This window comes from Podarcis bocagei (assembly GCF_964188305.1).
Source record: "Podarcis bocagei genome assembly, chromosome: 11".
In the NCBI taxonomy this organism is placed as follows: Eukaryota; Metazoa; Chordata; class Lepidosauria; order Squamata; family Lacertidae; genus Podarcis; species Podarcis bocagei.
Genome location: NC_138136.1, coordinates 31518695 through 31539945, shown reverse-complemented (window position 1 = coordinate 31539945; position 21251 = coordinate 31518695). Strand labels below are relative to the sequence as shown.

At 44.0% G+C, this 21251-nt stretch overlaps 1 long non-coding RNA gene across 1 annotated transcript in view; it reads left to right on the top strand.

Annotated features, from left to right (window-relative positions):
- Nucleotides 1-18536, top strand: part of LOC308597590 — a 136439-nt gene extending 117903 nt beyond the window's left edge. Inside the window, exon 5 of the long non-coding RNA XR_014013066.1 lies at nucleotides 17923-18536. This is a non-coding gene — a long non-coding RNA (uncharacterized lncRNA). The remainder of the gene's footprint in view (nucleotides 1-17922) is intronic.
- Nucleotides 18537-21251: the final 2715 nt, after the last annotated feature.

The window sequence follows — 21251 nt, the reverse complement described above, 5'->3', positions numbered from 1 at the left end:
AATAAATTGTTATGTTGGGTGTTCGAAGGAGTGGTGAGATTAGCATTTACAAAGGGGGCAATTTTCTGTCTTCTTGACTCTGTTAAATGGAGGAAATAACTTTCAAGACTGAAGCAGTAGTTAACCCATCAATCATTCTCACAGCTGGAAACTGGGGATCCCAAATGCTGAGATGAGTTAATCCACCAGTTAATAAGTTCATAGTGGCACCATATGGCGCTGGTCCACTCCACATGAGGGCAGGGACAACTGTTTACAGAGGCACACGGCTTTCTCGGCTACCTGTAGTACAAACAGCTGAATACAGGATCCTTTGTTCCAAAGGATCAATTTACTTTACACAGTAAATTGACTGAACTGATCAGTCCAGAGCACATAATTGTGGGCTAATCCTGTGGAATCATGTCCTCCCCATATGGGGAGGGACAAAAGGATGCTGACAGCGGTCAGGTTTCTTATTCTGTCCCTTAGGCTAGTTCCTCTGGACATGATAGGCATTGAATAAAGCTATCAGTAAATGTGTTCCTAATCTAACCTGCTTTAAATGACATGGGTAATAGAAGACCCAGGAAGGCTGTTTTTAAGTGTCTTTAAAATACTGGTATCATTACTAACAAAAGCCAGCCAAAAAGGTCAGCCCTATCTTGGAGATGTTTTTTGCACATATACCTGAATCTGAATTAAAGAGGTAGGGAGGATGAATTTATCAAGGATATATAAAGCAATTCTCAGGTCTTATAACATTTTGTTATAAATTTAGATTCCCCAGGAATCTAATATCAATATACATCACAAAAGAAATCAAATTTATTACACAGTCAACCATGCATTAGAGTTGAAGTTCTTGAGTCAGATTAAGTGAAAGTGCTTAATTTGCTGCCATTGAAACTGATCGTCTTAAATACTAGTCCTTCAGTTTAATTGAGTTGTATGGCTATGGCTGTCCTATTCTGGGTTGAAAACTCCCAAGCACTGTGGTATACATTCAGGGTTACAGATAATTCTACTGTGTGCAATTGTTTGCAAAGTGATAGTGCATCATTCTGCATCTGGCGTCTTTTCAAAAAAAAATTTTTTATGAAACTCTCACTCCTCTTTTAAACAGGTATTTTATGCGGTAGTTTGTGTTTGCTTTGACTACAAGGAAGCCATGAAACAAACGACAAAATGTGAGACTCCCCCCCCCCAAAGGAAGACATTTCGCTCAATTTAAATTGTGCTCCCTTGAGACCACTGTACGTTTTCATGATGAGCCCTTCTCATTAGAACGACATCTACTGCATTTTTGAATAGAAATTGGCAGCATGCTCCAAACATATCCAGGCAACATATTTACAAAATGTGTAAAACTCCTCAAAAAAGCAACTTTATTTATTTATTTTAACACACCCGCAATGGCTTTTACATCTCAACTTCAAAGCTGATTTCCGAAAAAGAATACAATGGAACACTAAATCAGGCTTGTTATTTAAATGTAGGCAGGATATGCTAAAATGCTATCAAACAGTAGTTGAAGGATGAATGGAATGTCTAAAACATATCAGATTAGATTCCAGGTGAGAAGCCATGAGAAGAGCATTTCACAGTTGGGGAGCCACCACTGAAAAGGGAAGTTCAGGGGTGAATCCAGAGGTTGGCAGAGCTGGGCATTTATTAGGGCCCCAAAACCAGCAGAGGGCCCCCTGCCCCAGTAATGAACTGACTGAACCTGGGACTTTCTGTATGCAAAAGAAATATTCTACCTCTGAGCTATGGCCCCTCCGTGATTTATTCCCTTCACTGCCCTTCATCAATGCAGGAAGAGCAGTCCTACAGGGTTTTTTTTAGGAGGGAGTAGCCATGGTAGACGAACCACCAAATCCAAAGTCTTGCTGCAATTGTGGTGGAAGGGTGATGCCCCCCCCCCCCGTTTCTCTACTTCTTAATTAATTAACTGACTTGTATAGCCCTCCCTTCCTCCAAAGCGCTCAAGGTGGTGTACATGGTTTTCCAGTGACATAGCAAGGTCAGGTGGTACCCAGTGCAGAAAATTTCTTGTCACCCCCCCCCCCCACACACACATTGAAATTATTAAAAGAAGGAAAAATAAGATACTTACAGTTGCAAGTGTTATTTTCTGGTTTATTTACTTAACATTGTGAGCATAAGCACTTAAAACTTTTTTTTTTCACAATGGGAGTTTCTTATGAATGAACTTTTTACTTAATTTTGCAATTTTGCAGTTTTGGCTTAACGTACAAATACAAACAAATAGCACGCATCATAACGTTTATGTTACTTACCAAACTCAGTATCATAGAGAAGAGGATGATCACAATGAATGAATCAATGAACTAAAAAATGTAACAAAAATAAATTCAGCACGGCACTTACAATCTTCAGTAATAATGCACAACTAACTCAACAGAGTGACGTGGGGTGACTGACCGGCACGGCAGTGGATAGGATTGGTTGCGGGTTGAGTGATGATGAGTCACCGGTTGTTTACATCTCGCTCGAGTACAAACCCTAGAGATAGACTTTGGTGAATCGGAGGAAAGAAACACCCCCTTCCCCTTCCTTATCCATACGCTCTCCATTACACAGCGTCAAGTTCAGCCACGTTTGGTTGCGTTTGTTGACTGAACTAAAAAGTTTCAATACATATTATGTTGACTTGTTGAAGTTAATTAATTGTAAGACGAAGTTATTAAACTTGTTTTAAATAATACTTTTTTTAAAAAAAAAGTGCTGTGAGCCCTTTTTTTAAAAAAAGCATATCTTTGCCACCACCACCCCTCAGTGATGACACCAGGTGCGGCCTGCACCCATCACATCCTCCTTCCTACGCCACTGTATGGTTCTCCCCAGGGCTTTTTTTTTCAGCCAGAACTCACAGGAACTCAATTCCGGCACCTCTCAGGTGGGCACCATTGCCATTCTAAGAAAAAAGGGGAGGTGTTCATTGTGAGTTCTGGCACCTCTTTTTCTAGAAATATAACACTGGTTCTCCCCCCTCACCTGTTTTCTTTTCCCCTCACCTGTTTTGTCCTCAGAACAACTCTGTAAGGTTTAGAGAAAGTGACTGGTCACACCCAGTGAGCCTAGTGGGTTATTTGAACCCTGGTCTCCCAGGTCCTAGTCCAACAGTACATCACACTGGATTTGGGTGTTGTGTTCCCCTCTTATTGCTCCCTAATAAGTACTCCAGACTAAGCAGTCCCATTGCCCTGAAGATGACCTCCACATGACCCTTTTTGCCCTCTCCACTACCAGAGCAATGACAACAGGGGAGCAACAGCAATGAACCTCCCCTCTCTGTCCGCTAAGTTCCCATTAACCTTTTGATAATAATAATTCAACCGAATGAAATAAATGTTGTCAAGCGAGCTAAATCTTATCTTTTGAGGGAACAGAGATTTACCACACTCCTCAATGCTCTTGAGTCACCTGTGTCAGAAAAGGATCCACTGACAGAATTCCACATGCTACTCCACTGTTAGTCAGGTTCTCAGGAGAGCAGCACACTCACCTTTTTACATATTTTGATAATTTGTGTTAAATTAACGTTGCCTTATGAATGCAAAATACCAAAAAGGTTGTTGAGCCAAACTTTGACCAACTATATTTTCTTTTTGCTTTTTTTAAAAAAAGTTGAATCTCCTATCAATATCTTCAAAGCACTGAGCACCATCCTCTTAGACCCCATTTCTTTAAAAGTTAGATCAAATACATGCAAATATGGTTCATCCTTTTTAGCAGCCACTTAGGAATAAACCCCAACCCAACTCAGCAGTGCTTACTTCTGAGTAGACACATATAAGATTGTGGTGTGGGGCACTTGTGGCTCTGGAGGTTGCAGATCCCTGCAGATCCTACCACTGGCATGACTCTGGTGCACCTCGCCGTTGCCAGCCTGAAACTGGCATGGCAATAATGCCTCCTTTTCCCACCTGGCTGGAATGAGCTGGAAGGGCTTGAGATACATTGGTGAGCCAGCCACTCCACTCCTTCCCAGATCATATGAGGATTACTCTGTAAGTTTTGTGAATGCCTGATCAGGAGGACCACTTGGGAGCCTTAGAGATGGCTAATGGAGCTCTGTGGAGGACCACTTGGATATAAAGATGCAAACTATATTAATCAAATTTTAAGTGACATTTGCCTATGAGATTTCTGAACAAACAGTCAATCCTGCCATTTGGGTAGGCTCCGTGGAGTTGTCCAGCCTGCCCAGTGCATAGCAACAAGTGACCTGTAAAACGATGACAAATCCTTTGGCTTGTGGCTTTAGACCTTTGACCTCGTTGACATTCGGCTGTATCCAAGGAGCAGTCTAGTGACAGGAATGCAATAAACTGCTTGTAATCTCGTGTTTTCAAAAGAAATTACATCAAAGCCATCTGTTACACCACTAGTCATTAACCGCTGACAACATGTTAGGTAAAATAGGCCCATTATATTTTGAAATGCTCTTTCCTCCCAACTATTAAAGGCCTTTTTCGGCACTCCTTACACACACACACACACACACACACACACACACACACACAAAACCACCAGCAAAAGCCATTCCATGTTTCCCATTTAAGTGATGAGCCTGACACATTTTTGTCTAATATAAGTGGTGTCATATTACTCAGTTTGATGCTGTAAGATTGGTAGAGGCCAACAATTCACAGCACCTTCAACAAACTACAATTCCCAGGATTCCTTGGGGAAAGTCATGTGCTTTAAATGTATGGCGTGTATGCAGCTTAATTCTAACTTTGGTACCTTGTTGTTGTTTTTCAAAAATAAAGAAAACCTCTGCATTATTTGTTGTGAAAGCCAAGCATGACCTCTGCTGCTCGGCAAAGAATTGTTTTGCAAGCTGAAAAGTATGTCCTAGGGACCAGTGGTGTAGAAACTGACAGCCTTCATGGTATAGTCATATTTGGCTGAGTCACTTGTGAAGCCCTGTGACTAAATGACAGTTTACCAGCATGCAAAGCCATTAGAAAGGAACATTTGGCTGACTGGTGGGTATATTGGGTGACATATTTGATTTCATTTGCTGTTTATTTTACATGCTTAAGCTTATCAATCACTGACTACACACACCAAACACAAGGCAGGCCTATTAAACTGAAAATCCGACTTCAGTCTTTCTGCTCTGTATAGCATATAATAAAACATAGCACCATCTTGCTATATGCTATAACGCCTGCGCACCAGCTGTTCAATGCAGAGCCCTGCACAGCAGGGAGCATCTGCCCATCTTGCAGGACACCATAGAAAGAAGCAGAGCTGAAGTTGGTATGAATTTTCAACCTGTCTATGAATCAGATGCAAAACACCAGCCTCTAGTTATGCATTTTCCACTTTGACCATCTGAATTCTACTAAAGCCGACAGCTTATTCTATGGTCACTTGACAACCTGTTTATTTAGCATTAATCCTGATTTCATAGCATGAAGTTTGTTTGGATGTTACGTGACATCCACTGTCTCTTGGGCATTCATTCTAATTTGCTTGTGGGGAGTTATAGGACATCATGTCAAGCAATTGTTATCTCACCTTTCCAGTGTATTTTCCTGCCACTTTCCTTACCACAAAAGTCTGCTTCTTTTGAAATGTGGATCGGTTGTTCAAAAGTGCCAAATCAACTTTAATTGCATGACATGAATTTGCTAGTATGCAAATGAACCTCACTGACACAATATTAACAGTCTGGAAACAGCCTAGGGTTATAAAGTGCTGTCCCTGAGATCCTGGGATCAGGTTACTTGAAGGATCCTTCCATATAGACCTACCTAGATCTTGAGGCCATCTTCACAGGATCTTCTCCTGGGGCCCCACTAAGGGTTCTTCCAGACATCCTTTTTAAATGCACATTCATGATGATTTGTCCACATGATGCTATCAGGGCCATCATATACAACCACACTTTCAATACTGTTTGTGTCCGAACACATTTTGAGGTAGTCACACTAATTCATTTCATGTCAGTGGGTATCCAGTAACTTCCTGCTGAAATCATTTATACCACAGATGTTCTGGTTTATTGTTGTCCCACTTTTGTTGCATTATAGCTCCTCCGGGCAGCAATAATGTGGAAGCCTTGGAGAAGCATCACAGAACAAAGTAAAACAGAATAAATCCATTACTAATGCACTATTATTGTGGCAACAAATATGCTTGCAGAATACACCCACACCAGCCTAGAGGGCTACTAAGTGAGGTACAGTTAATATTAAGAATAGGGCCTTTTTGGTGTTAGCATCCCACTTATAGAATGCTTTATCTAAAGAGGCTTACCTGGAGTCATTTTGGTACCAAGTCTTTTATTTTATTTTCTGATGTCTTGATGTCCTATATCTTTTTAAAATATTGTTGTTTAAATCTCCTGTTTTATTGTTTGGTGATTTATTTTACTATTTTATTGATACTGTAAGCCAATGTCAGGCTTCGGGGACTCGGCTCCCCCCCCCCTTTGGCCGTAGATAAGCAGGACAAAGCAAAAAGAGTCACTTACCATTTAAATAATCTTTAATGATCACAGCAAAAGAACAAGGCAGCCATTCTCGGAATGACGGTGTTCCCAATTAAGGTTTTCCCCCACTCCCCCCCAATCACTTTCCATCTTGCAACCTGATCTCGCAACCACTGTGCATTTTGTGTAGCCACCTTATCTGCTCTACGTGACCTTGGACTGATAAGCTGGACACTTTCTAGTGAGAGAGAGTCTGTTCACTATCTTCCAGTTCTTCTTCACTTTGCTGTTCACCCTTCAGTTCATCCCAACTTTTGTCTTCAGGACTATGCCCCTCTGCAAATCACTGTTCCAAATCTATACTGGTCCACTGCTCCTGGGCAGCTTCAGGATCCTGGTCAGGAGCAGGGGGATGGGGGGGGAGGCTCCCACCATTCCTCATCAGAGCAGTACTCCTCAGCCTGGCCTCTGACAGCCAACCAGCAATTACTGGGCAGCATATAGGTGTGGTAAACAAATCCAAGGTTGCACGGTTTGACCAAAATTGTTTCCTCCTCAGGTTCTCAAGCGGGAGGAGAGAAATCTCTGGGTGAGGGGGTCAGAATTGATGGCAGAAGATTATTTTTTGATTAGCTTGAAAGGTGTTGTCATTCACTCTTCCCACCATCACGTTCCGAAAGCTCCATCCTGAGCCACCAGGAGCAGTCAGGCTCTTCCACTGATTATGATAGTGGCTGTTCATCAATCATCTTGTTTGCTTATTCACATGCTGCTAGCATTAGTATGGACAAGCAACATATTTTGCACTGTTTAATCGGAGCAACATCTGAATTCCCCACCCACCCTCCAAGTCGCTCTTAGTTTTTGGATTATCTTCCATAGCTTTCACAGATGTCTTCACTATGAAAATAAACTTGATTTGCTTGCCATAAACACTTATTCCTGATTGATAAAAGATTAGTAGGTGGCACAAAAACCTGTTTTGTTGCATTTGCCTAACAAAGGGAAGAAAGCAAAATTTTAGATACAGTTTTGTCAGGAATGTGAATGCCAGTTGCATAGAACTCACCTAATGTTTTGACAGCTCTATGAAGACTCTCACAATGTCTCCGTTATGGTAATATCTCCCATTAATTAATAGCTATGCTCTCCTCACAGCTTTGATAGATCCATGGGAGTTGTTAACACAACACACAGATTCACAGTTGCCCAGGTACATGTTGCCTGTCTATGTGTATGTAGTTCTCAGTTATGAAATGTTGCCTAAAGAAGACAAGAAATTAATGCGGAATGCTGGAAAGAAATGGAATATGATTAAAGTTTTTGAAGAGAAAAGAGGGTATATATCACATTACTATTTCTTTTCCCCAACCTGCTTAGAAATGTTGCATGTGCAGCCTCACTGCATTAGAGACAGACACTCTGGGTGGTATCCAGTTACCACCCTTCTGCTGACAAAAGGCATACATCAGCAGAACAGGAAGGAAAGTAATTCTGGGTAACTCCCTTCCCCACAGAGCCCCCCACACCCCAGATCTCCTCTGGAATGCAAGGCAGGGGGATGGAAGGTGAAGAGCAATGGCCTTTTCTACCATCCCATTCCACTGACGGAGACTGGCCTTCAGCAGAAGGATGACAATCAGATATCACCACCCACTTATGAACAGGAAGCTTCCCAGTTTGCTAAAATATATAGAAAAGTCCAGGCAAGTGCACAAGCCCCATGTGTGCATTGTAGGCTATGCACCCACAGGAAATTATGGTGCCAGAACATGTTAACTCAGTTGGTGGAGCATGAGACTCTTAATCTCAGAGTCGTGGGTTTGAGCTCCGCATTGGGCATAGGTTCCTGCATTACCGGGATGTGTGTGTGTGTGGATTAGATTACCCTCGTGATCCTGTCCAACTCTACAGTTCTATGGTTCTATGTACCGTATTTTTCGCCCTATAAGACGCACTTTTTCCCCTCCAAAAATGAAGGGGAAATGTGTGTGCGTCCTATGGGGTGAATGCAGGCTTTCGCTGAAGCCTGGAGAGCGAGGGGGGTCGGTGTGCACCGACCCCTCTCGCTCTCCAGGCTTCAGGAAGCTATCCGCTAGCTGTGGGAGACCCAGCTCTCCCAGGGCTAGCGGAGAGCTTGCCTGCACCCAGAAGCTTGGGGCGCGCTGAGCTCCACATGCCCCAAGCTTCGGGATTAACGCAGCGGTCCGCTAGCCGTGGGACAGCTGCGCAAAGTCGCACGGCTCTCCCATGGCTAGCGGAGACCTTGCCAGCACCCAGAAGCTTGGGGCGCGCTGAGCTCCGCTCGCCCCAAGCTTCAGGATTAGCGCAGTGCTCCGCTAGCCCTGGGAGAGCCGTGCGGCTCTCCCAGGGCTAGCGGACTGCTTGCTGGCACCCAGAAGCTTGGGGCGCGCTGAGCTCTGCACGCCCCAAGCTTCGGGATTAGCGCAGCGCACCTGGGGGGGAAATAATTTTTTTCCCCTTCATTTCCCCCCCAAAAAACTAGGTGCGTCCTATGGGCTGGTGCGTCCTATGGGGCGAAAAATACGGTACGTATTCATGTGGTACTAGTGCTGTTTCTTGTTCAGTACTTTCTTGCTTTTTGTACTGTTTCCACAAGGAAGTCTAAGTCACTAAGTCATTGGTGTGAGTCTAGAATTGCACACGGACTTATGTACTCCTGTTATAACCAATGACAGACACCCCAGATTAGTAGTTCTTTCTTCTCCAAAGGAAACTGGCCTTACAGAAGCTGCCTTCAGCTTTCCAATATTTGCAGGCCAGAATTTGTTGCAGTCTTCACCTGAGGTGGGGCAGGATGGGAGTTTTCAATAAATTTCTCTTAAAAATCAACATGAATTGGATCTGCTGACAGGAGGGGGTGGGAATCAGTGAGATTCCAACTTGCCTAAGAGAAGCAGTGGCATGGGGGAGATAGGCATCAAATTTAAATTCAGCAAAGAAAGATTAGTAGGAAGTTTACTCTGTACCAAAGGGCCTGGGAGTAAATGGAAGTGACTGCCTTTATTGCAATTTAAAGAAAATCTGGTTAAAGAGACAACACTCCAAAGACAAAGCTTTGCATTTAGACTCCTTGTTCATCTCTTTTTAAAAACACCGACTGACAAATTATGTGAGCACAATCTGTTCCCAGTGCTTTTTTGTCATCCGAGGGAAAAGGTCAGTCACCTTTGACATGGCGTGGAGCAGCTGAGTGAATGACACGACCAGAAAGAGAAAGAAGAGAGGCGGAGCAGAGCACAACCTAAAAAGAAAAGGAGGGGGGAATTCAGTTTCACAACTATATGGACTCCAAGTGCAAGATGCTGTTCAAAGGTCCCTCCAAGGAATTTCAACAATTGTCTGTCCCTTGCCCAGACTCTGTGTGGCCCTTCTATGGAAATGATCACACTGTCTGCCGGTCTTACACTCTCCTAAAAAGAACACCTCTTCTCAAAAGGGAATTTTGAAATTATCTAAAATAATTTTAGGAGCTTTCAACAGTGCCATCTGCTTCAATGCCTTCTGCCTTAGACTTGCTCAGGTAGCAAGACCTTTGTCCCATGCAGTGATGACAGAAACCGAAAACAGTGATTCAAACAATGGGAGATTTGTCCACATACACTCAACATGAGTCCCTAGAAGCTGGTTGTTGGCATCCGTCCATCTCAGGAGACAATGGAGTAGTACGCCTTTTGGGGTGAAGTCAAACTGTTGGAAGTTTGTAGCATCTGCTGTGGCTGTGGAAACTGATGAGGGAAAGACATGTTTTGTTGCAGCTCAGGTAGATAAAACAATCCATGCTGCAGATGCACCATGGCATTTCCTCTCTCTGCGCTCCCTTCCTCCTCTGGTCACTGCTGTGGATGCATAACCTGACTCTCTGTCTCCAAGCACAGCAGTTGTCTGGAAAGGATCCCCACAGGGCAAGGCTGATGTTCAATAGCATTTAATAGTCAAAAACAGAGGTGAGGAGGTTGAATAGGAAGTAGCTAGGAGGAAGAGAAGGAGCCCCACTTGGGCTCACTCCAGAAACTCAGACCAATTACTTGCATAGGCCACAAGAAAGCAAAACCAGCCAAAGGCACATCTAGAGATTGGTGAATCTGGTCTCCAACTGGAACACAACAATCACCCCAGAAAACTGCCTCCACTTATCTGTGAAAGCTCTGAGTTTAGACAAGAGCTGCGAGAAGACTGGTAGGAGAAATGGCAAGGTGGTATGAAGGTAGACCGCTGGAGACTATGGAGTATATAATGTATATATGTGTGGCTTCCCAAACAAAGATGAGAGCGTGCTGGATGCAGAGTAAACAGGCATGTGTACAAGCCTATGGTATATATTTTTTACATGTTAAGAGGTGGTATTCTACTTCCTGAAGTGAACCCACAGGCAATTAGAGTTTACCCTGTGATGGTACTTTCCAGCTCACACTCTATGAGGATATAAAGATATTCATGATGCAAAATTGATATAAGGGAGTGGGGAGACCCATACCTTCACGGTGACTTTACCATGTCAGAAAATAATGGTGTGGAAATGTGATATTCACCAATCACAATGTTCTGCACATTTTTACCCCTCCATATATAAAATGTATGTGGGGAGGACCCTATGTGTGTCTCAAATCTTGGTGAATCAGCTTAAAACAACTGTCTAATTAATGTAAAACTGTTTTTAGAGCACAGTCAGGATCAGCATAGTGGAATCATATTGGGTTGTATTCACTCTAGGTCCTTTTCAGAGTAGACCCATTGAAATCAATAGAAATGAGTAAGGGTTGTTCATTTTAATGGATTTACTGTGAGTAAAACTGAGTTGAGTACAACCCATTCATTCACTGAGGAACCAGGGATAGGTAAAATTTAAGTCCCAGTTTCTGCAGAGCTTAGCATGACAAAATATTGATAGTGTTACCATTAAACACACATACACAAACACCCCTTGGCATTATGGAACTGGAAATGATACATTTTCTTAATATGAATACATATTTCATTAGCGTCATCGTTCATATGCCCTAGTTAATAATGACCATACAGATGAGTGAAAGTTCACTTCACAAATTCTAGTAACAGGATTAAGTCTTAATCCAAAGACATTGTTGCAGGTGACCATACTGTATACATAATTAATACATGTAAATTCTGGGCAAATTAATGCACATAATTAGTGACGCATATGCAGAAACAGCTGGCAAGATGGGATGGGAACTAACATTGATTCCTTATAGCATAAGCACTGAATACACCATGTGACATTGATTATTGGGGAGGTCACTCAGAATTTACATGGGGGGAAATGTAGTCACGTTTTCTACATTGTCTTAGTATCAGTCAAAATCCCTAGGAGATGAGCTTTCTTTATGAACTACTTTAAGGTTGCGATCATATACACGTTCATCTGGCAGTAAATTTCATTGAGCTCAAAGATACTGACTTCTGAGTGAACATGCACAGGATTGCCACTGTAGTTTAAAGGGGATGTTTGTAGGAATCTCTTACACATCTCTAAACAAGAGATGTGAAATAGTGATGCCAGAACTTCCTGATTCATGAAAAGACGAGCCTTTGGACTGCAGCTGTCTCCATTTTGGGTAACCTGAAAAGGACTTCCATCAAACATAAGAAGTGAAAACAGGGTGCTTACCATAGTTGTCAACTTTTCCCTTTTCCTGTGAGGAATCCTATTCAGAATAAGGGAATTTCCCTTAAAAAAAGTGCTTACACATGAGTGCTTATTGTGCTTTCTTCCACTGTTCGCAAAGGGTGAATCTGAAAATATGCCAAGGCTGAAATCCTATGCAGTTTGGGGCTCTTGAGTCCAAACCAGTGGCGTAGCGTGGGTTGTCAGCACCCGGGGCAAGGCAAGTAATTTACGCCCCCTAACCCAGGTAGGGGCAGGTAGGGGCAGAGAGCTGCGAGTGCGAGCGCCCCCCGCCAGATGTTGCACCCGGTGCGGCCGGCCCCCCCTGCACTCCCCACACTACGCCACTGGTCCAAACCCATGGTTTTAGGGGTGCCAAACAGTGTTGGATTAAGCTGTAAAATCACTTGGGAGCAAGCTTCTTTGGATACCATGTATTGCATGCAGTAAATGAGGCAGAACAGCAGTGTTTCTAAATCCTCATCTTCATGAAGAATGGGCTGAAGTTCCCTTGGTTTGATTCGAAATAGTTTGGCCAAGGTGGGTGAGTGGCATGTCCTCTTGCATGTAGAAATTTGAAAACACCGGCAGCTTCACAGCAGCCTTTTCTGGTGCTTGTTGTGCTGGGAGTGGACATCCTCCAGGCGGCATTGCAAGATGCGACTGTCCTAAACAGTCCTTAACATTGTCTGCAAGGTGCTGAAGAGCCCAGGGGTTTTTTCTTCAAGCAGAGTAGTAGATGGTTTAAATGACCATAACCAGACATCAAACATTAAAAACTACTTTGACTTCTGGCCATGCTAGATGGTAGATGAAGATCTGGAAGGTCGCAGATTTCCAGTTCCTTTTCTGGCTTACTTTGAGACTTATCCAATGAAGAACTAAAGGCACACACCCAAAGAGATTCAAGAAAGGCTGGAAGTGTCTTCTTAGTGATACACTATTACAGGAAATATCATACTGGTCAGGAGAATCCCACACTAAGTATGCAGCTGACCTGCTTCTGCAAAGCATCATTTGTATGGGTTTGCAGGGCACAGCCCCCACCATGGAAAGCACATTACTGTGGGCTTTAATGTGGCTTCTGATCTGCTGTGTGAATGAAAAATGCACCTAGATTCTACTATACAGTCGTACCTTGGTTCTCGAACGCCTTGGTACTTGTACCTTTTGGCTCCCGAACGCCGAAAACCTGGAAGTGAGTGTTCTGGTTTTCGAACATTCTTTGGAAGCTGAACGTCTGATGCAGCTTCCATTGCTTCAGATTGGCTGCAGGAAGTTCCTGCATCCAATCAGAAGCTCACCTTGGTTTTCGAATGGTTCCGGGAGTTGAATGGACTCCCGGAACAGATTAAGTTCAACAACCAAGGTACCACTGTACCTGTACTTCTTCCATAGTGACTTCTTTTAAAAAAGCAAAACATTAAATTAATTTCAAAGATCAGCAACAAATATCAGTTGCTTCAGGATCAGATACAGGCTGCATAGATGGTGCTTTATTCTGTCTTCCCAACATTCCCTTACCTGTTAATTTCTGCATTTTATGAGATCATTTTACACAACATGAAAGCCACTTCTGGGAATTTAGTGGAATCTAGAGAAAAAAATTGTGCTAATTTCCATGATAATTATTTCCAGAAAAATTCCATTTGTAACCCTGTTAACTAGAAAAATTGCAGGAGTTTTTGTGTCATAATTTCACATGACAAATTTGGGGTGGTATCTTGGCATGAAGTTCTTTTTAAAAATTAGTACAGCATGGAGGTGGAGCTATCAAAAAGCCTCAGTTCCATAATGCCACAATGTAAAAGGAACATTTGAAATTGGGACAGAAGCGCTAGCATTATAACCAGGAAAACTAATGCAACAGCCCCGATGTCTGATTGCAGCCATGGTGATGTAGACAAATATTCACACAATCACAGATAAATGCCAATTTTGCTCCTGGCAATTGTATCACTGGCTGGATCTTCCCTGGCTGCCACATCATCATAGCTCAGTGGTACACCATATGTTACATGCAAATGTCCCAGGATTCAATCTCTTGCATCTTCAAGGTAGGCATCTCAAGAAACAGACTCCTGTCCCAAGCCCTCGACGTAGGGAACCTCCACAGGTTGTTTGACTGTGGCACTGATCATCCTTGACCACTATCCATGGAGGCTGGTGCTGATGGGAGTTAAAGTCTCATCTGCAGGGCAGCTTCCTGTTTGTAGAATCCTGCTTGGTTCTTGAGCACAGAAAATCTCATTTGGGGCTTCCAGTCTCCAACTGCACAGCATCACTACTGTTATACATCACAACTGAGCCACAGCAAAGGCATTTCCAGTCTCAGTCTCTCTCTCTCTCTCTCTCTCTCTCTCTCTCTCTCTCTCTCTCTCTCTCTCTGTGTGTGTGTGTGTGTGTGTGTGTGTGTAAAATTAAAAATCAATTCATCCTCCTTTTGGCAACAAAGGCCTCCTTCCCAGCTGACCACAAATATCAAAAGTCTCTCTGCTGGCAAGCTGAGCAGTGTTATAGTGGGAAGAAGCACTGTAACAGATTTGACATCTAAAGGCTAGGTTGCAGTCTGTGTGCCAGAATCAATATGTGCTTCTGAGCCAAGACTGAAAAGCCTTGGTAACAAGAGGTGTTGGAGCCCTGATGGGCTGTTTTCCTTAACCTCGGAATTATGCTCCAGGCTGGTGACATTTCTCTTCAGGAATCAGATCCATGCCTCCAAGACAGATGGTAAGGGTCTAGTGACTATTAATAATGTTAATGAAAAATGCTGTCTGTTTCCCCCTGTAATTAGAACAGATATTCACTTAGCCCTAACAGCTGACAGAGCTGGCTTCAGGATGAGGCTTTTGAGTGATCAGGAAGCTCTTTGGTGAAGCTCTTGATGGACCTTTTTAGTAATCCCCCAAAGGAAAAAACAGCGCCAATGTTGTTTCTTGTTTCCCAAGTCAGCTCTGCAGTGCAAATCGAAACAATGCTATTCTGCCATAATTCATAACTGCGCGGCAGACCATGGAAAGCACATCAAGGGTTGAGTCCCAAGTGGTGATTCCAGCAACCATTTCACATGGTTAAAACTGAGTTAAGCAATTTCATTCAAAAGGTCAGGCATCATATACACATATGTGCAGGGAACAGAGAAGGTTGCTTTACGGTTTGTTGTCTGTTTGCTTCAGTCCTTCCTGTATCAGTAACTTCAAGGTAATTCACAAGGAGTGAATAGAGGTGCCATATGTCAGGAAAATTCCTGACATGTCCTGGTTTTCAGGTGTAAAAATGGCACTGGGGGGAATTTTGCCGAATCAGAAAAATGTCAGGGAAAACCCAGCTGCATGGCAATGTGATAGAAAAAGCAGCTGAAACAGCTCAAAAAGCTTTAAATCACTCGACAATTTTGGTGGGTTTCTTAAAAAAGTTCAACAATTTTGGGGTCTTCTTAAAAAAAAGCTCAACTTTGCGGGTGTAAGGAATTTTACTTTTTGAAATACGGCAACACCAGGATTGAATATTGAGGAGGGAGTAAATTCCATCTTCCTCTAGCTCAGTGTTTCCCAACCTTTTTTGGGCAAAGGCACACTTGTTTCATGAAAAAAATCTGGAGGCACACCACCATTACAGCCCCGTGACGTCAGCGCGCAGCGTCACACCGGGAGGGACATGAATTGCTAGCAAATTACATAATCACCTCCTTGAGGGCTGGCTCATCTTCTCCGAAGGCAGAACCCCATTAATTAACAGCACAGACTCACACCATAGCCAAGACGAGGGGGGAAAACCTCAGTCATGCACAGTCATGCACATGTGGGGGCTAAATGAGGACGAAGACCGGGCAGAGAGCAGGGTTCAAATCACCCCACCTGGCCAGGACAATCCCTGGGTGCTCCCTTTGGCCACTCGCCTGACCCACCTCGCAGGGCTGTTGTTGCGAGGATAACACGGGGAGAACCACGCGCGCCCCCGTGAGCTCCTTGGAGGAGAAAGCGGGCGATGAATGCAATGCATGAAATATATGAGAGGCGACCAGGTTTTGCAGGTGAGGGGCCCCCGCCAGCCTCCGCTTCCAACACCCGGCGCAACAACGCCGAAGTTTCCCCCCGGGCTCGGCTCGGGGAGCAGCGCTGCTCCCCCCCGGCTCCCCTTCGCCCTCCCGGCTCTCTCTGCCGCCCACTGGGGACCCCCCTCACCTGCCAAGCCCGGAGCGCCGGTGGAAGTTGCATGCATGCATGCAGGGCGCTGCGTTGCCATTGCATTGCACTGCACTCCATGCAAAGCCTGCACGCATGCATTGCCTTGCACGCCCGCCAAGGGGTCTCCCCGCGGTCCGATGCGTCCCCTCCGGCGCGGATGCAGCATTGCAAAAATAAAACCCCCCAACGCAGCCCTACCTGGGGGGCAGCCTCCGCCTCCGCCGCTCCGCCTCCGCGGGGATCCCCGGGTTCCATCCTGCCGCCCGATCTCTGCGGGGGCGCAGGCAGGCTGCGCGGGGTCTGCGCGGAAGAGCCCCTGCCCGCCTGGCCGCCGCCGCTGCGCTCATTCCATGGCCGGGAGAAGAGCGCTTCAAACAAAACGCCCGGCCCGCCAGGCCACGCTGGGAAACGTAGTTCGTGCACCCCGCGCGGGCGCGGAGCCCAAGGGCGAGGGGACTACGGATCCCGGCAGCCCCCGCGCCGGGGACGGAGGGGGAGAGGCCAGGTGCAGGGATGGAGGGACGGGTGGGCGAGCGAGTAAGTGGCAGCCACCAAGCCTTGGCCGAGAGCCAGGAAGGGCCTCCCCGGAGGAGGAGGAGGAGGGAGGCACAGAGCGGGAGGGAGGGAGGGAACCCCAGGGGTCATCTAGTGATGGCGCCCCAATCGAAAATTTGACTTTTAAAAAAAAAATCTTTCGAATTTTTTAATTTTTCCCGCGGCACACCAGGCAACATCTCGCGGCACACTAGTGTGCCGCGGAACAGTGGTTGGGAAACACTGCTCTAGCTTAACTGGGATAACAATGCAATCCCTGTGCATAATGACACAAAAGCAGGCTGATTCACTACAACTTGATTTCAGTAGAACTCCCAGGGAGTTGTGTAAAAGATTACAAGCAGCCTACACTCCTATACACGCTTATCTAGGACTGTGAATAACATCTGCAGAACTCAGTAGGACTCAGTTGTAACCAGACATGCATAGGATTGTGATACTAGTATTAAAATGGTTTTTTAAAAAGTCACTTTTCATGAACCCCTCCCCCCAGCATTCATTTATTAGATTTTGAAATGGGAATCTCCTCGTTTAATTAATTAATTTTTTAATTTAGTTTAATAGTCATTATTCATGTTGAAATAGACTGTACCCTCTATTTTAAAGACTTGATACACTAATTCACCAGTGACTGACCTGCATATGCCCCTGGGACCCCCACTCAAAAAATACTATTCCAGTGGATCTCCCACTGTGACTCATTACAAAATATCTAGAGGTCCAGGGTATGGTCTGAAACCACTTGAAGCCACCAACTTTCTGAAGCCAAGCAGGTTTGGGTCTTCTCTGGTCCTGGGTAGAGGGGCTCCATGGGAATGTTACCTTGGGTTCCATGATGGTAGGATATAAATGGATGTGTGTGTGAGAGAGAGAGTGAATGAATGAATGAATGAATGAATGAATGAATGAATGAATGAATGAATGAATGAATATTGGAATGGTACCTTAATATTCCTGTATCATATTCTTCCAAATCCCTCCAAAATTTATTGTAGGCACCAACTCCTCTCTCTCTCTCTCTCTCTCTCTCTCTCTCTCTCTCTCTCTCTGTGTGTGTGTGTGTGTTCATGTGCGTTCAGAAGCCACACTTTGATTCAGGGCTGATCCCGCACTGTGACTTCATGTTCATCTGGTCGAATGTGATGTGTGGACATTACAATCCTGGATATGACCAGCAACAATTAACTTGATGCATGTTCCTCAGACAAGTCTATGATGGGGCTTTCTTTAAGACTGGTCCTGGTGCAGAATGTTGCAATAACTTTGCAGGATGGGGTATCCTTTTGACAACACTGTATGTAACACCACTGATGAAAAAACTGCACTGGCTTCCAATATGATACAGGCTCAAGTTTAGCATATAAAACCCTAAACAACTTGAGACTAGGTTATCTTTGGGACTGTCTTACTTTATATACCTCTGCCTGGTCACATGCTCATGAGGTTTACCTTATGTCAACAAAAAGAGCGGGCTTTTAGGGTTGTGGTCCAAGCCCTTTGGAATATGCTCCCTGTAAATATCAGGCTGGTGTCTACAGTACTGGAATATAGGCACCTACTTAAAACACATTTGTTCATCCAGGCTTTTCCTGGTGGGTGAGCCTGTTAAATTCATTACTAATCATTATTAATCTGATTAATTGCTTTGTTTATTGCCATTGATATTTATTGATGTAACTTTTATGCTTTTCATACCTTGGTTTAAAAAATAAATAAATTGGCAGTGTATAAATATTTTAAAATAAATAAATTCTCCCAGGCATATATTGTGATTGCTTGGGTCACTTGTTTACGTGCAGTTGTTTATGTGAATGTATGGGATGGTTAGCACTGCTCAGTCCTATAGACACTCAGCTATTTCAAAGTCCCTCTAAATGCAACAGGGCTTATTTCTGAGCAAACAGCAAGATTGCACTGTTCATCTGCTTTCAGAAGTGTAAAAAGAGACATAGCAGAAACCCAATATTTGCAATGATGCTCAAGCTCCCCAGATTTGAAAACAATATTCTCCTGGCTTGAACTGCAATTGTTCTCTCAGTCTTGCATTACTCTATAAAAGTGGGTTATTAAATAGATTAATTTCTTCTTCTATCACCAGGGCTTATCCTAGCTGCAGTCATCATTTTAATGAACTATGACAGTAGAGATAAACTAAAGATGAGGTTAAACTGTTTTTATTTTCTTTTAAAATAAAGGGGTTTTTTGTTTAGTTTTCTTTCCTTAAGAAAGCCCAATAGAACAATAAATTGAATCCTAGCTTGATGCTCAAAATATAACTATATCTTGAACAGATAAGAATGAGTAAATAGTGCAGATTTGGCAAATGAAGTCAATAGCAGCTAGCCTTAGATGGAAAGTGGCCTGTCAGCTCTGGCCAGACTCATTGCAATGGTCAGAAACAAATGCACCTCCAAGCCTATCAGATACATCAGTTTCTTCCAGTTTACGAAGATCTTTTGGATTTGTATGGGATTATCAGATCCCACGCCAAATAGGTCAAGCGGTACCCTTGGGGCTAGGCTACAGAAATTGTTCTTAGCATGCCTTGAAGCACACTGCTTCCTCCACATCCCTCAAAATATATATCCAACATGCCAAGATGTGTTTTCTTGTTTGTTCATCTGCTTCAGCATAATACTGTTGGATGGAAGAGAGTGGCCACAGGAGGCATTCTTTTTTCCCCTCCCTCCCTCTCTCTCTCTCTCTCTCTCTCTCTCTCTCTCTCTCTCTCCTCTCCAGGGATCAGGGAGAAATGTTTCATCAAAGAAGGAGATGGGTGTGCTGATTAGAGTGGAGTGGAAAATGGTGCGGTTGAGTATAAATACTCAGTATCTAAGAAGATCAGTAAGGGAATTATGCCGAAGTGGAGTCTCCCAAAGTGCTAGGTAATTGCACATGCAGTGCTTGCAGCAAAGCAGTTAGTGTAGATTTAGAAGATCTCATAGTTTAATATTTTAAAAAATTGTTTAAAACATTTATGTTCTTCTTCTGCGTAGTTGTGAGCCCCATCTTGAATCAAGCTGCAAATAGATGTGTAGTCCCCTCCCCATGAAACACTGTTTCCTGATGGCTGTGAAAGTAACAATACTTCCCCACTTAATAACTACTTGATCTCGAGATCTCAGAAGCACTTTGCAAGCATATGGATGAAGCAGGGCTCACAGTACTGCTGTGTTGTAGAATATGTCCCATTGTTGATCTTATTTATTTTGTCCGTCAATATACTGTAACAGCCAGGGTCCAATCTAGCCTAAGTTACACTTAGGTCCTATTGAACTCAATGGGGAAAGATAGGCATGGCTAACTTAAGTCCTGTGAATTTCAGGGCAACTCACTTTATCTCTGGATCCATCCTCAAGGAGCACACACATTTCACACAGTTCAGGATGCCCTTTAGACATCCCTGTTGGTGTAATGTGAGCAGTGGGTTAAATTGCAAAGTGCTTGGTCTCATGTCTTGAGGAGCATATCACCCACATCTGGATGTTCAGAGATAAGAGAGCAGGTGCACTAGGTTACCATAGCAACAGATCAGAGGTTGAGCATATGACTTGCTGAGTCATTCACCCTCCCATTCGTTCAGGAATGTGGGTAGTATGATCGTCTCTGGAGCATTGCTTTCATTTCATTTAAGTCCTGTTGCAAATCCTAATGCTGTACTCTTTGCCGTCTGACTCTGAAACTGTGAGAGTCAGGGGATGAGACTGTTTTTTACACAGCAGTTTTAGCTAGGCATGGTGATTGTATTAGTGAATTTGCACATGTATAACCTTACTTCAAGGACCAGAAGAACGAGAGAGAGAGAGAGAGAGAGAGAGAGAGAGAGAGAGAGAGAGAGAGAGTAGATAGTAGTGTTTAGCTGTGTCTTGTGACTGGAGACAATAAGCATTTTGTTACTTTGCACAGTGTGGCAGAGGAGTTTTTCCCTTGACCTGGAAGAAGCTATTTCTGCTGGGAGCAGCAAATCTCTGAAGACTTTGCTGGTGCATCATACAGGTCGAGGTGTGGTGAGCTACCAACTGACTTCCACAAGTCACCAACAATCCCTCTAACCACTTAATAACATAAGATGAGCCTGCTCAATCAGGCCAATGACCCATCCTGTGGCCACCCAGATGCCCGGGGGAAGCTCTCAAGCAAGGCCCAGGTACAACAGCACTATGCCCTCCTGTGGTTTCCAGCATCTGATATTCAGAAGCACTGCTGCCTGAATGACCACTGGGAGGAGCGTAGAGAGAAGAAACACCTGTAGCAGCAAAATGCCTTCATCTGCCCCACTTGCAATGAAACATGTCTCTCCTTTATTAGTCTCTACAGCCACAGCAAGTGCTGTAACTCTCCAATGGTTTGACTTTACCCCCGGAAGCACACTCTTCCATTGTCTCCCAATACAGAAAAGACTTAACAC